Source organism: Perca flavescens, chromosome 6 (assembly GCF_004354835.1).
Source record: "Perca flavescens isolate YP-PL-M2 chromosome 6, PFLA_1.0, whole genome shotgun sequence".
NCBI classification, from domain to species: Eukaryota; Metazoa; Chordata; class Actinopteri; order Perciformes; family Percidae; genus Perca; species Perca flavescens.
Genome location: NC_041336.1, coordinates 9,907,932 through 9,923,901, shown reverse-complemented (window position 1 = coordinate 9,923,901; position 15,970 = coordinate 9,907,932).

Here is a 15,970-nt window from a genome sequence, read left to right as displayed (position 1 = left end):
AACAACAAATTATCCGTGCACTTATATGGAACTAAACTTTAGGAGCTTTCCATCTTTACTCTCCTCCCTGTTTCGTTGCATTCGGAGATCAACTGTTTTTGACTGGCTAGATGGACGGCAACTGGAAAAACCAACAGCTACAGTGAGTTGTTCAAAAACCTTTCTTTTTAGTAAACTCTGTGTACACAATGTTCTCAATGCTGGAGTTCATGTGTAGAACCCCTGGTGATACTTGGAGCAAAGTTTCATGTTGTGTCGAGCCTTCTTAGTGTTTTAAAAATAGCGATTTTGATGCGATCATAGTAGTGCCCCTAGCTCTCCCATTCAAAAGGCCATTTGACCGAAAACGAGAATACTGTCAATCTTAAAAGTCGTGTTCCCGTCCTAATTATGCTTTTAAACAAAAGTTTGACTCGGGTACATTCGCAAAAAGACCCTCGGTTGCATTTTGGCGAGAGTTAGGCTTTGAGATCACTGAATAATTAACCTGCATCATTATGAAACTGCACAAGGAACACTTACAGTCAGGGATACAGAGAATGCCAAGGTAACAAGATGTTACAGTATGTGTTTGCACCATCACCTACTCTGCCACCTGTAATAGCTTTGTCCTCAGGCACACGTGAGGTCTTGACAGTTCAAACCTGACAAACTTGTCGCTCAAACAACAGAGTGTAATGAAACAGGCACACAGTACCAGGATGTGAACGATGCACCTGCTGTGTGAGTGTGTGTGTGTGTGTGTGTGTGTGTGTGTGTGTGTGTGTGTGTGTGTGTGTGTGTGTGTGTGTGTGTGTGTGTGTGTGTGTGTGTGTGTGTGTGTGTGTGTGTGTGTGTGCCTCTGCATGTGTGTCACTTTGCAGTTCTCTATTACACATGAAGATGCAGGATGCAGCAAAAATGTGTTAGATCTATTGTCATCCTGGTGTGGAGACGTAGGCCTCCTCACTACTGGCAACAGATAAGGCTGCTGTGGAATTTCAGCATATTTTGCTGTTGCATTGAAAGGGAAAAGCTATGGATCTTAAAACAGAAATACAAAATATAGTATGAGTGCCAGACAGCGAAAGAGAGCAATAGAGATGCAGAGAAAGAAGTACACAGGGAGTGCACAGTTGAGAGGAAGCGACAAGAAGAAAAATGGTGTGAAAATAGCATCTGAGAGGGAGACAGACTCCCTGCAATGTCTCAAAAGGCCCCAGAAAAACTGTGGCAAGCCATTATCACCATCATCATCATCATCATCACCACCAGCGTCCTCATGGTGGTTATAATCGTTTTCATTTTTTCCTTCAGTTATCGACACTGCCACCTTCAGAAATATCACTTGCAGTGTGTGGCAGAGCCTGTTGTCTCTATCTGCCTCATTTCAATAGAATTCTCAGAGCAAAAAAAAGAAAAAGCGCTGAACTGTCTCACCTTCTAAAACAGATACATCATATTTTCACAGAAGGCAATAAAAGCAACGCAGGCCCAATTCCCCACAGTTTTGAAGACAGGAGCTGTATTTCAGCTCGACTCATCAATATGCAAAACATCAGAGCATTGCTTGCCACAAGAATATTCCCTCCACTGCACACTCTGCAAATGTGCACAAACATCATCAGATTTTGTGTTTTATTTTAAAACGGGCTTCGATCAGAACGAAGACGTATGCAAATCTTGTGCAAACATAATCACATTTTGATGAAAAGCACTGCGATTCAAAGCCCTAATTGCACTGCATGTGATTTTAATACTCTGTAAGCGATTGTCAAACCAAAGAGGACCAGAAAAAAAAGAAGACTCCAGGGCTGAAATCAATGAGCTACTTTTTATTTGGGATGAAGTGAGCAAACTCCAAGCACTGGATTACATTTCAAATCTCAGAGCCTAGAGCTTTCCCGTTGAGGAGCATGTATAGTGTGGGAGAAAGGTGCTGTAGCGTGGGAGAGAGGTGTAATCACTATGACCTACAGTAGGGTAGATGTAGGTTAAGTTAGTCCCTCTCTCTGCCTGCAGTGCTCACTCTGCCTTTCTTTTTCTCAAGTCTGTTCCCTGGGCTGTCTTTCCTGGGTTGTTAAATCCCTGCTCCTTTAATCTCCTTACTCAGCTACATCCTCTTTAAAGATGCAGAACCACAGGAGAGACTTGGGATACGTCAACTCGGGACTGGTGCTGGAAAAGGCGGGGCAGGACAAGAGGAGTGGGGAGGGTTGAGTTAGGGATAGGGACAGAAGTTGTACTGGTATTGAGAACATATAGTTTTTGGAAAAATGTGTTTGTGTAAGAAAAGAGCGTGCCTTAACCTCCTGAGCTTTTCTGTCTAATTGAGGATTAAATCAAGTAATTTCATTTATGCCTTGAAGGACTTCCCAATGCTTGAAAAAAAAGACTGCATACCGTAATTTTTCTCTGTATCCATTAGAAATCATCATGATAATAATCACTACAACATCTGTATATTGCGAGCCTTAAATTAGTACTCAGCATCTATGCTTGGTAGTTGGCTTCCCATGAATTTCAACAGTGATAATATATTTCAGTGGATCCCACTGTGACACTCCATGTGACACCGTTTAACACAGCTACATTCAGTGCAGAACACAAACATGTGCAAAGATAAGAAATACAATAACTGCCCATAAAACGTCTACTACATGTATGCATTTCTCATTCAACGCTGATGTCGTATCGATACCATCAAAAAGCATTCCACTCCGCTTCCCTCACCAAGCACTATTGTGCGGCAATGCCTATCAATCATCCGCATGCTGGAACACACAGCAGCAACATTTCAATAATGGTGCATCACCTGAGACTCAGGGAGATGAAAAGTAATCCATTCAAAAATGGATCACGGTTGTCCTGCGCGCTACATGCTATTCAGTATAAGGAGACAGCTCTACTGTAGATTTTCTGGGTCATCTTTCAAGTGCATCTTTGAAGTTCAGCAGCGTAGAGTCGTATGGCTCAAATAACAAATGTATGAGATAACCAGAGTGTTTCATCTGGAAGCATTGTAGACCTGTGCAAGTTAATTAAGCCTTTAGAATAGGTCTGTTTCTGTACTAGATCTAACATTTCAATTCAATGATAGAAAGGCTGCCCTGTCGGATGCGCTGATTTTAAAATGTTCCCTAAAATCTAAAAGTTATCACAACATTCAGTGCACTTTTTCCAAAAATAGTGAACTGAAAACACACATGATCAGATGTTCGGAGTGTGGGAGGTCACATAACATAGCAGCAACGACAGCACACGCTAATTCACCACCTACCCGCCGTCGTTAATGTGCCATATGTAAAACTAGGGATCAAATATAATCTCTAATTAGTGGTTTAGCAGTACCTGTTTCCCAGAAGTAGACAGACTTCCCATCATCTGTCTGTGTGTGAGCCTCCCAGAAACCACAGAACAGCAGCAATGTCACCAAAAGGTACCAGCTACCCTCTGTCCTTATTCGGAGGGTCCCTGCTGCACCCCTCCATCCTAGCCCCATGGTCCGCCACAGGATAAAAGTAAATCCACTCAGCTCAGGTCAGCGAAGGCAGTGTAGGAAAAAAAAATAAAAAATACACACTAGTCCAAAAGGCAACAAGAAGTGGACTGTGTTTCAGTTTGAGAGAGTGAGGTTGTGAGTGTATGTGAGTGTAAGCGAGGGGAAAAATAATGAGGTGTGTGTGTGTGGTGTCAGTCTTGCAGGAGTTAAGGTCCAGTACTTGGTCTTGTGAAGGACAGAGAGAGTAGTTTTCTCCTTTTTTGTTTTGCTCCCAACTTGGCAGGATGGTCCCGGAGGAAGGCTTTTAGTGACGGGGGACTGAGCTGCAGATGGATGGTTCAGTCTTCCTCCTCCATCGTATCCGCTTCCACTGTTGCCGTTGCTGCCTCTGTCCTCTGGCTGTGGAGCAGTGACAGTGGGCGAGTGTCTGCAGTGTTGTTCGCCTCCCTCCCTCTCGCTCGCTCTCGCTCACTCTCTCTCTTCGTCTCCTATTCGCTCACTAATTTGCTCTTCTCCCTGTGCCACCCTGCTTTCGCTCTCTTTTTTTCTACTCCTGGCTTTTTTTTTTATATTTTTCTCTCCTGGCCTCATCTTCTCATGTCTCTCTCTCTCTCTCGTCCCTTTATTATCACACTCTGCATCTCTGACATGCTCCTTCTCACTTTCTCTCCTTCTTTCTCTCCCCTTTCCTCTCCTGTTTTCCCTTTCTCCTGCCTAGGGCACGGGCACGGGGACGGATACTCCCCACCTCCTCTTCCTCCTCCACGCGTCTTCCACTTGCAGTGCTGGGAAGGCAACTGGAGACCAGCAGTGCTCACACTGGTCTCGGGAGCTCCCATAAGCACTGCTTCTAGGATCAGACACAAGCAGGGCTTAATGCAGAGCGAGAGAAAGTGGAGGGGGGTTGATGGGGGAAGCAAGGAGGAGCAAAACACTAATGCAGAGAGGGAGAGAGCGCGAGAAAAAGATGAGGGGGTGTTTATGCTCGTGAGAACGGGGTGTGAAAGTGAAATGATGGAACGGAAGAATTGACAATGAGGACGTACAGTAATAGCTTAATACTTTCATATGAAAGATATATAAACGCTGTGCCATTATCTATCACAGATTACCCAAACTCATGAGCCAACCTGTAGCAGGTACGTTGACAGAAATGAACGGACATAATTAAACATACCGACATGTTAAGTCTACCTATTTGTGTCTAGGCAGGAGCTTGGAGTGTTTAGGGTGAGAAGCTGACATGCCCCTTATTTCTGCACCAATCTTTGACATACAGTAATACAAATATTTAAAAAAAAGAATATGGTGGGCACAATGTGAAGCATTTCATATCATAGCACATCTTACTAAACTGTTTGACTGAAATAAAAAAATGTTACTAGACCAAAAATGCTACAGAAGTGGCTGCATAGTGCCAAATATACAATTGGATCACAGAGGTTACCATCCAGATATTCAGTGGAAGTCTGAATCGCTGATTGAAAGGATAAGGCTGACATTCTAATTTTCCGACCTCCCTCCCCAAAAACCTTTTTCTGTATAAAAATGCAAATCTTTAGCAAATGTAACTTAAACTGAATAGTGCATTTGTTGGGGACTATTTTCTGCCATGAATTAATATAGTCATTAGTGCTCTATTGAGTATTGATATGGGAAGGACCCATGTTCATAGTAATGAATGAATGTAATAGTGTGGCTAATTTTCTTTTCATGGGATTTGTTGACAATTTTGAAAAATACAAGATATCGCCAGTATTATCCTTTAAGGCAACGGCAATGAACAGAGATTACAACAACTCAGTGTGTGACAGTGACAAGCCAACGTATCAGCAGTAAGCTGACTTAGAGGGACAGTAAATGGCATAGTATGTGGATGACATTGTCCTTAAATTCCAAGCATGACCAGCACACAACCTTCAATTAAAGAGACAGCTAGATTAGAGGGGGTGGGGGGGTGGGGGGAGAGAGAGAGGAAATTCAGGTAGAATTCACTTTCTGGAGTTTAATGTTTCAGTGCTGTTCCAACTATTTATTTTTTTGTCTTCACTCCTGACAGAAAAGCTAGCCAGGCTAAGGCTGTGTCAGACGTCTGACCGGCAGGCTTAGAGTCACCCTGTCAAACCTGTTTTTTACTTGGACAAGGCAGTGGAAGGGATGCAAACATCTGATGAGTGCCAGATTTACTTAAGGAAGCTAACTCTTGTTATTTATTCTAATTTGCTTTTTGCAGTATATCCGAGGAGGAGTAATAAATTAATTAGTAACTACAAGCAAGACTTAATTCTCAAGCCAATGTCCTTTAAGGAACAGTTCCTCTAATGGCTGCTAAATGCTGCATGGCATTAAAAAACAATGCAAAAAGGTATGTGTATCAAGTGCCAAAAGTCTGCCTTGTATTGTCTTCCTATGTATTTTTTTTTTTTCACAAGAAATCAGGAAACTGAGGCTAATTTCACTTCTTTATATGTTTATTTCAGTAGCAATGTCAAAAATGATTGTTTGATTAGGAAGATGGTTACACTTTACTTGAAGGTATCTACATAAGAGCGACATGACACTGTCATGAACGTGTCATAAACATTACAAACAAGTCATAAATGTTTATGACATAACGCTTCTTTCAGTAAGTGTCATTCGGTTTTTGTCATGACAAGTTAGGGTTAGGGTTAGAGTTAGGGTTAAGGTTCATGCAGACAGAATAAAGATAGGGGTCATGTATACTTGAGCCTATCACACTCAGGCATGGTGGTTGCTGCTTCACATTCAGAGAAAGCAGAAAACCCAAATTAAGACTTTAAAATTCCCCTTTAGAAACCTAAAGTAACCTCACTACCACTGTCCACATTGTTTGGCACAAGGCAACTGTGCACACTGGTGAAACCATCAATACCAAGAAGTCCTCATCAGGTAACCCTCACCACTGCACACAGCACAGAGTCTACCAACGCAACAGGTTGCATTTTCCACTTTGCAGTAATAAACATAAAATTATTACTTATTCATATTTTTACTGGCATAATGTGATTATGTTGCTTTCACCAAACTATGACCTCCAGCAAACAGCAACTTGCACAATTAATTGGGAGTGAGTTGGCTCTCCAATGGCGTTTTTTCCACTACATGGTACCTGCTCGACTCAGCTCGACTCTACTCGCCTTTTTTGGTTTTCCATTATGAAAAAAAGTGTGTGTCGCGTTAGGTTACAGCAGTTTCCTGTGATGACCAGCCACGCTCGCCTCACACATGAGGCTGTACTAAAACTACAATGGAAAATGAAGGACGGGGCACCGCGGCGGAGCCAAGCCGAGCTGGTACTAGCAGTGGGTAAGCGCGACAAGTGAAGGAGTTCAAGTATCTCAGTGTCTTGTTTACAAGTGAGTGTAAGATGGAGCGTGATATTGACAGACTGATTGGTGCAGAATCTGCTATGAAGTGAAATAATGCAGCCGTCGTACAGGACGGTCATGGTGAAAAGAGAGAAGGCAGGAAGGTGAAGCTTTGAAAATTGCTACTTGTTGTAGGTTCTTATCGCTGGCCTTGAGCTGTGCAATGACCAAAATAATGAATCAATCGATATAAGGAGCTGAAATGAGTTTCCTTCGCAGAGTTTCCGGGCTTAGGGGACCAGATAAGGTCTTTGAATACCCAGAATAGACTTGGAATAAAATGGCTGCTCCGGAGGTATTCCAGGTACACCCAACATTAAGCAGGCCCACAACACATTGGAAAGAACAAATATCTAACCTGGCTTTTACTAGAGATGTTCCGATACCGATACCAATATCGGTATCGGCTCCGATACTGTCTAAAACGCTGGTATCGGTATCGGGAAGTACTGGAGTTTATGCACCGATCCGATACCACATAATAAAGCCCTAAAGAAAATCTACGTTAAAGTAGATTATTTATGTTCTTTTTCCGTTATAACTGACTGTCAAACTGGAGAATAAAAGAAAGTTCTGTGGCGTTCATCGTTTCTGTTTGTTCATGTTTCACAAAGATAGAAATAATATCACATCAATACAGAGATAGTAGTATACAGCTGTTAAAACATAATAAAATATATGACACACTGGTATAGGATCGGTACTCTGTATCGGGCGATACACAAGTTTAGGTATCGGAATTGGTATCGGGAAGCAAAAAATGGTATCGGGCCATCTCTAGCTTTTACCTTCACCCTGGAAGGGAGTGGAGGATGTGGCCTGGGAAAAGGACATTTTGCTTGATTAGCCCGCTGCCACAATGCCTCTGTTGCCACCAACTTTCGCCCAGAACAGTAATGAGGCTTCTAATTGGAAGCTGTGCAGTTATCTGAAAATAATGCCCACCCTGCGGCCAATCAAAATCAGGTATTCTTTGTGGAAGTGGTACAGAAATTATATAAAAGGATGAAAGGCAAAAAGATATTTATTTTAGTTAAAGAATCAAAACTTTGATCCTGTACTGTATAAACTTAACACCTAAAAAGTCCTTCATCTTTCTGGCAGTCTACATGGCTTGACAGCGTAACAATAGCGGTAAGGTGTCAGCTAATACCGTAGCGTCTGGATGTCACTGTCTTTCCCATTAAATATCAACTGTGAGCAGCCCACTGGATTCAGTCAGACAGACAGAGAAAAGTAGATAAGACGGGGCAGATGTGGGTGGAACTGGCAGGATGAAAAGTCAACACCACCCACCACCTGAATACTGGCAGGATAATCTTTATCCGTAGATGACAAATGGCTGGGCCCACTCTACGGATCAGCTTTGACATTTATCTAATTATACCAACATCGTTCAATCAAAAAATCTAATTTGAAAATAGTGAAAGGTGCAGCCACTATCTCCGATGGACAAAAAAAAAAAAAAAAAAAAACAGCCAAGCAGTCTGACAACACCTAGACCTGATCCGTATCAAATCACATTCAACACTTAGCATCAATGAGCTGGCAAGAACGGATGTTGACTGAATTTTAAATGTTATGTCAGATTATTATCTAAATGATTGACTTACATTCAGAAAATGCATTGTGTCCTCCGTTTATTTTATTATACTAGGCTTGAGGGACTTGCGCCAATTAGACGTCAATATGTAGTTGTCTCCTGTTGGGTGATTTCCTATTGTTGATGGGTATAGTGGGTTAGATAGATTTATGTAGCTGTTGCTTTAATTTTGCAAGAACAAGTACTCGGATGATAATTAATGAATGTATTATTACTCATATTACAGCACATAGGTAGCACCTTTATAAGATTGTCGTACACTTAATCCCATTCACTCAAAAATATGACATAAGTTTAAGCCATAACGTGCAAGCATGCTTTGTGACATTACAATTGTCTAATATGAAACTTACACTAGTGCGATGTGGAAACTTGGATGTCACAGTGAAGTAGGAGTCAAACTGTGTCCAGCAGTAAAACTTCTGAAATTAAAAATATTTCCATATTGGTAGATTTTGGATTTTTTAATGAGGGGGAAGGAATATATATCCTTACTTTAATTTAATTTAATGTTTAACTAGTTAATTTAACTTTTTGTGGAATGTCTAAATGTAGGAGATTTTTCATTCTACCTCTGTTGCTACAACTACAATTATTATGAAATTCAAAATAATTACTTCTCTTTGAGCTCCTAGTTCTAAATTATACTGCATTATCAAATTGTATTTAGCTATATTTTGGCAAAACAAGGACTTTTTGAAACATACTGTGCTGCTGGACAGACAGATGACAGCGAAGAACATACGTAATGCTGCAGGAGTGGCTTGTTTCTTTGGACATTTTCAAACTCTTTTTTTTTTTCTGCTGTGAAAACTTACATATAATACAGTAATTTAAACTGAACTATTTCAGTTACAAGATAAAGAGATGAAGGATATGAGGTACATGTACTACAACTATACTGCTTTCTGTAAGATCTGCACATATATTTAATTTACCATATGTTCCTTTTCTTGAGTTATTTTCTGATCCAAACTTAAAACATTAAAATACCTCCAAAAGTTCATATAATGACAATAATTTGTGTGTTACATGGTTATGTATGTACATAACCAATTCAGCATCTTCCGTACATATACTTCTGTAGCTGCATTTGTAAATGAATAAGTTGGCAAGGTTATTTTTTATAATGCATGCCCATGCACAACTATGACTTCTGTATATATTTATGACCATCTGTAGGCTTGTTAATATTAACACACACATATTTTCACACCATGTACACTGCAGGCTCACATATCAGCTGCTCTTATTGGTACATACTGCATACATCCTGCAGCTTTTAATGATGGTTGCAACATTTCATATTGTACAACATTTGTCATGTTATCTATTTATAAGTAATTTTTCAATCCAGTCCTGCATGCTACGTGTATTCTGTGCCTTTGACTTTGTTTGGTTTGCTGTTCTATTTTGCTGCATGTTATATAATTCCATTTATTAAATTTTGGACACAGCCGGTATAGTCCTATGAGAAACAATTACCTTCAATCCATACATGTAAATAATTTAGACTCTGCCATATAGTACAGAACAGTAAATCCAGGTCAAACTGTGTTAATGTTAATGCTCAGGGTTTTTTTCCCCCCTGGGTATCATTCAAGCTTTATTGTACCATATCATAATTAATTAATTAATTAATCATTAACGCATAGTTTGTTTGGGTTATGTTTAATTATTCTACAGTGTTGCCCTATGTTGGTATGTTCCTCCAAATTGTTGCTTATCAGGGTTTTGGGGTTTCTTGACGAATAATTAAAGAAAGAACTGGATAATTTCCCAGCAGGCATTAAGCACTGTGGCCACATTATGTCTCTGCCTCTCAGTGAGTGTATTTGTAGGTGATTGTTATTACTTTTATTGCAAGTCTTACTGCAATAATATTTTGTTTTCCACATGAATGGAACTTAATTCCAGTTGTATTTAGATATTAAATAGGTTGAAACACATGTCTGATATGCAATATTATGTCCAATTTCAATTTAATGATTTAATTGCAGCTATAATGGCTTATTCTATCAGGTCATTTTGTGCATTTGTACAAAGCTGTAAGGCTGTAGAATCTGCTCTTCTGTGTTGCACAGCCAGTGGTTTGATTTGATAAACGGTCGACTAGGTGGACGTGGAGTAAAGAGAAGATGATTGAGGTAATGATAGAGAAAACACAATCACTCCACAAGAGATTACAACTATTAAAATTGATTAATCAAATGCAATGAAACAACAAAAAAAACATTATTGCACTCCTTTGTAGTGAATTATAAATCAGCACTTGAGGAGTCCCTGCAGCATGTTATTTGGTAATCAGAGCAAAACTACATCAATATCAGCAGGATGAAGACTCCTGCCATCTTCAAATCTGGCTTTTCGATAAGAGCAAGGCAGTTGTCAGTCAAGCAAAGCATTTCAAATATGTCATCCTGATAGATTAGATTGTTACAACAATTTCAAACAAATAAAAGCCCACATTTGTAATAAATTATAACCTCATTTTGTGATTACTTTGTTTCTAAAAATCTGCTAATGTCACATTTAGAAGAAGTGATTGATGGCAGGGAATCACAAAATATTACAGTCCTTTTCAAAATGACAGCAGATGAAAGGTAATGCCTTGGTTGTCAAAAATGTAAGACTTTTAAAGATGAAGCCCTTGTTGTTTTAGAGATAATGAACATCAAAAATGTCACAAGTTGATAAGAGAGATATTATTATCACCTCGTGACTTTTCTTTCTATAAAAAGAAAGCTTATTGGAACTCAAGAGATGATTCTCAGGCTGGAGTGCTTGAAGGTTACTGGCTGTAATATACTGTGCAGATTTTAATAATAGAACATTAATATTGCAGATTTGGGTGTGTTTACATGCACAGGCAGGATATGGTATAGGATATAGTTGTCCAGAATGGACAAGGTTTATCCGTACGAGCAACTCCTTTCACATTATCTTTACATTTGTATCACTGTTATTGGGAAAATATCGATAATGGCCTCTTTAAGTTTGGCAAATAGTAAGACGTTACCTGTTGTTTAGTGGAACTGTACAAAGTTACATCATTATTGTTATCATTATTATTATTATTATTATTATTCCAGTTCAGGGTTTATGTCCTGTGGGTGACCGCATGACTCACAAAGCAAAGGACAAGGACAGTGACATAATGCTACAAGTCAAACCGCGAAACTGAGTCTCGAGAGAATGACTCATGTGGTGGAGAGGGGACATGATGCTACAACAGCACTTCTCAAGTCCAAACATTCCCTTACACCCGCGCCTCATGGAATTGGTGACCAGGCTCCAGTGAATGAATACACCTCTTGTGACACAATGAGTGCAACAGAGAATAGAGCTCTGGGATATGCACACAGACTATACTTTACTTAGTTTGCTTAAGCTGAAGTTACTTGGCACTGTGATAAGACACTGTGTGAAGCGATACAAATACAATAATGAAATACAATAAAAAAAACTATTTGAGAGTTTATATCACATACCACCTCTGGCAGTGTGCTGCACACCACCACTGTGTTCTCCTCCTTCACAAAACAATATGATTTGAACATGAACAGCTGAATGAGCTTGCCTCTTCTGGCAAGTTTAAACTCTTTGCTTTGTTTAGTTATGATTTAATAGGTTTGTGAATCTGCTGGTTTGGTAGAAGACTAGTGCATATATTAAGTATTTATGAGATTTTATTTATTTCTCTGTATTATGCGAGTTTGATTGTGTTAACTGATATATGCCGGGTCCAGCTGCACGCCTAGTGGCACTCGTGACTCTTGTGTTAAATTCTTCCTCAATTTATGCTTTGATAGGTAATAGAAAAAGAATGGTGAATCCGATAAGTAAGAAGAAGCACTTAACTGCAAACTTAGCAAATTTAGCATCCATTCCTTGTCAGCCACTGCCTGTCCTATAAAAATGAGACAGCTCATTCTTTTAACACACTAACACTAGCCTTACTAAACGTCAGGTCTTTGGCAGGTAAATCATTTTTAATCAATGATTTTATTATTAAGCACAATCTTGATTTTATGTTTTTAACTGAAACCTGGTTAGACCATAACAACAGTGCTGCTGCTCTCATTGAGTCAGCTCCCCCTAACTTCAGTTTTATGAGTGAGAATAAGAAAGGAGGTGGAGTCTCCATTTTGTTTAATGACTCATTCCAATGTACGCAAATATCTTATGGACATTTTGCTTCTTTTGAATATATGGCTCTTCAGCTGAGGTCCTACCCCCGAGCTATATTTCTGAAGATCTACAGGCCAACTAAATACAGTGCAACCTTCTTCAATGACTTTACTGAACTGCGGTCTATAATCTGTATTAACTTTGACCGTGTAATTATTGCTGGTGATTTTAACACTCACAACCCCCAGGACAGAGAGACCAAAGAACTGTGTTGTGTTTTGGAGAACTATGGACTGACTCAGGATGTGACGGAGCCCACACACAATAAGGGGCACACTCTGGAATTGATTATCTCCAAGGGTTTGAACATTTCCAAGGTTGTGGTGACTGATGTTGCTCTCTCTGATCATTCCGGTGTTTTCTTTAACGGCACTATCTCTGTGCAGAAAAGTGCCAAAACAAAGGTAATCAGAAAACGGTATATCACTAAAAACACCAGTGAATCATTCATTCAGCTTTTCTCCTCCACACCCGCCCTCTTTGGGGTCTCAGTCACTGAGTTTGTAGATAATTTCAATTTTAGAATTACAAATGTTATTGATGCCATTGCTCCCACTAAGGTCAAAGCTGTCTCTGGTAAGAAAATATCTCCATGAAGAAATGTCTTACTGATAAGAACAGAAAAAAAAGAGTGTCGAAAAGCTGAACGCAGGTGGCGGAAAACTAATCTCCAGGTCCATTATGACACCTATAAAGACAGACTTCGCATTTTTTATTTGGAAATAAGGAATGCAAGTTGGTCCTTCTTCTCTGACATTATTGCTAAAAACAATAATAACTCACGTGCTTTGTTTGCTACTGTCGATAGGTTAACAAACCCTCCAGTACCAATAGCATCTGAACTTCTGTCGACCAAGGCCTGCAACAAATTTGCCTCCTTCTTCAAAGACAACATTCTGAAAACAGTCAGTGCCTCCATTTCAACAGGATACAGGATATGTGTTGTAACAGTGTCCCGGTAAAACAAATTCCAATATGACACAATTTCATACGATCAACCATAAAAACCTGGACGACATTATACAACATCTACGGTAAAAACCTCCTCCTGTTGCCTTGATATTCTACCAATGGGCGTTTTCAAAATTGTTTCTAATTGTTTGGCTTCTGATCTTCTACGGATTGTAAACATGTCTCTTCTCTCAGGTATCTTCCCACAGGCACTGAAAACTAAGCCACTCTTAAAAAAGAACAATCTATACACGTCACTAATGAGCAATTATAGGCCAATATTGAACCTTCCATTTTTAAGTAAAATCATTGGAAAAGCGGTTTTACAACAACTCAACCTTTTCTTGTCACTAAACAACAATTTTGATGCCTTCCTGTCGGGTTTTCAACCACACCACAGCACTGAGACGGCTCTTGTTAAAGTCTTTAATGACATCTACTTAAACACAGATAGTGGCAAAATTTCAGTCTTGGTATTACTTGATCTCAGTGCTGCATTTGACACGGTCTACCATGACATATTACTAGACCGACTTGAAAACTGGGTTGGCCTTTCTGGCTCAGTACTAAACTGGTTTGAATCCTACTTAAAGACTAGGGACTACTTTGTATCTATAGGTAATTATGTATCTGAGCACACAAATGTGATGTGTGGAGTTCCCCAAGGCTCCATTCTGGGGCCTCTTCTGTTTAACATCTACATGCTTCCACTGGCTCAGATTATGGAAAACAACAAAGTAAGTTACCATAGTTATGTGGACGACACACAGATTTACATAACCTTATCGCCAGGGGACTATAATCCAATACAAAAACTGACTAAGTGCATTGAACAAATTAATGAATGGATGTGCCAGAACTTTCTTAAATTAAATGAAGAAAAAACTGAGGTGGTTGTTTTTGGAGCAAAAGAGGAAACGATTAAAAGTCAGCGCTCAGCTTCATACGACAATGTTAAAAACAACAGTCAAAGCCAGCAATCTGGGTGTAGTCATGGACTCAGACCTGAATTTCAACAGCCACATTAAGACAATTACAAAGTCAGCCTATTATCATCTTAAGAATATATCAAGAGTTAAAGGACTTATGTCTCAGCAGGATTTGGAAAAACTTGTCCATGCTTTTATCTTCAGTAGACTTGACTATTGTAACGGTGTCTTTACAGGTCTCCCTAAAAAATCAATCAGACAGCTGCAGCTGATTCAGAACGCTGCTGCTCGAGTCCTCACTAAGACCAAGAAAGTGGATCACATCACTCCTGTTCTGAAGTCTCTACACTGGCTTCCTGTCCCTCAAAGAATTGATTTCAAAATACTCTTGCTGGTTTATAAATCACTAAACAGTTTAGGGCCAAAATACATTTCATTCAGACCTCTAAGGTCGTCTGGTACAGGTTTGCTTGCTGTCCCCAGAGTCAGAACTAAACAGGGAAGAAGCAGCGTTCAGTTTTTATGCTCCACATATCTGGAACAAACTTCCAGAAAACTGCAGGTCTGCCGCAACTCTCAGTTCTTTTAAATAAAGGCTGAAGACTTTCTGATGTACTTTTTGATGTTGCCGTTCTTTAAATAATTGTTAATTTCTTCATTTCTTATACCGCACTGTAACTGATAGCATTGTGTGGGTTTAATAAGAAACAACCTTTTACGAATATAAAAGGGATTTACGTTTGAAATAAGATCACTATTTACAAAAAGTGTGAATTTCAACCGAAAGGGTTTTTTCGAAGGTTTTTCCAAGAAAGAAACTAAGACCTATAGTGACGACTATATTTTAAAATAAAAGTACTTTATCCACACCAAGATGGGTGGCAAGAAGGCCCAGTTCGGAACTGGTAAAATCCTCTCGGAGGCCAGGTTTGGAACCTGAGTTGCAACAGAAAAAGAGTTAAAGTATAAGTCCTCTGGGAGGCCCGAGTAGGACTCGGTTAACTTGTTAAGTCGTTTGTAAGGCCCAGTTTGGAACTGGTTAAGTCCTCTGGGAGGCCAGGTTTGGAACCTGAGTTGCAACAGAAAACATAAGTCCTCTAGGAGACCCAAGTTGGACTCGGTTAAACGGTTGAAATAAGACCACTAATTATAAAAAGTGTGAATTTTTTTTTAATCATTTTTAACTGCTTTTTAATGTTTAAATTTTGTAATTGTTTTTAACCGTTGTTTAATGTTTTATGTAAAGCACTTTGAATTGCCCTGTTGCTGAAATGTGCTATACAAATAAAGCTGCCTTGCCTATATACTTTAGGTTTGCAGATTTACAGTCACGTGCCAGAGAGATAAGATAGTTAGTTAGAGAAAAGGCCAAAACATCCTTTTTGAGGACAATGGTTTGAGGTGCTGATGGGGTCTTGAAAATGTA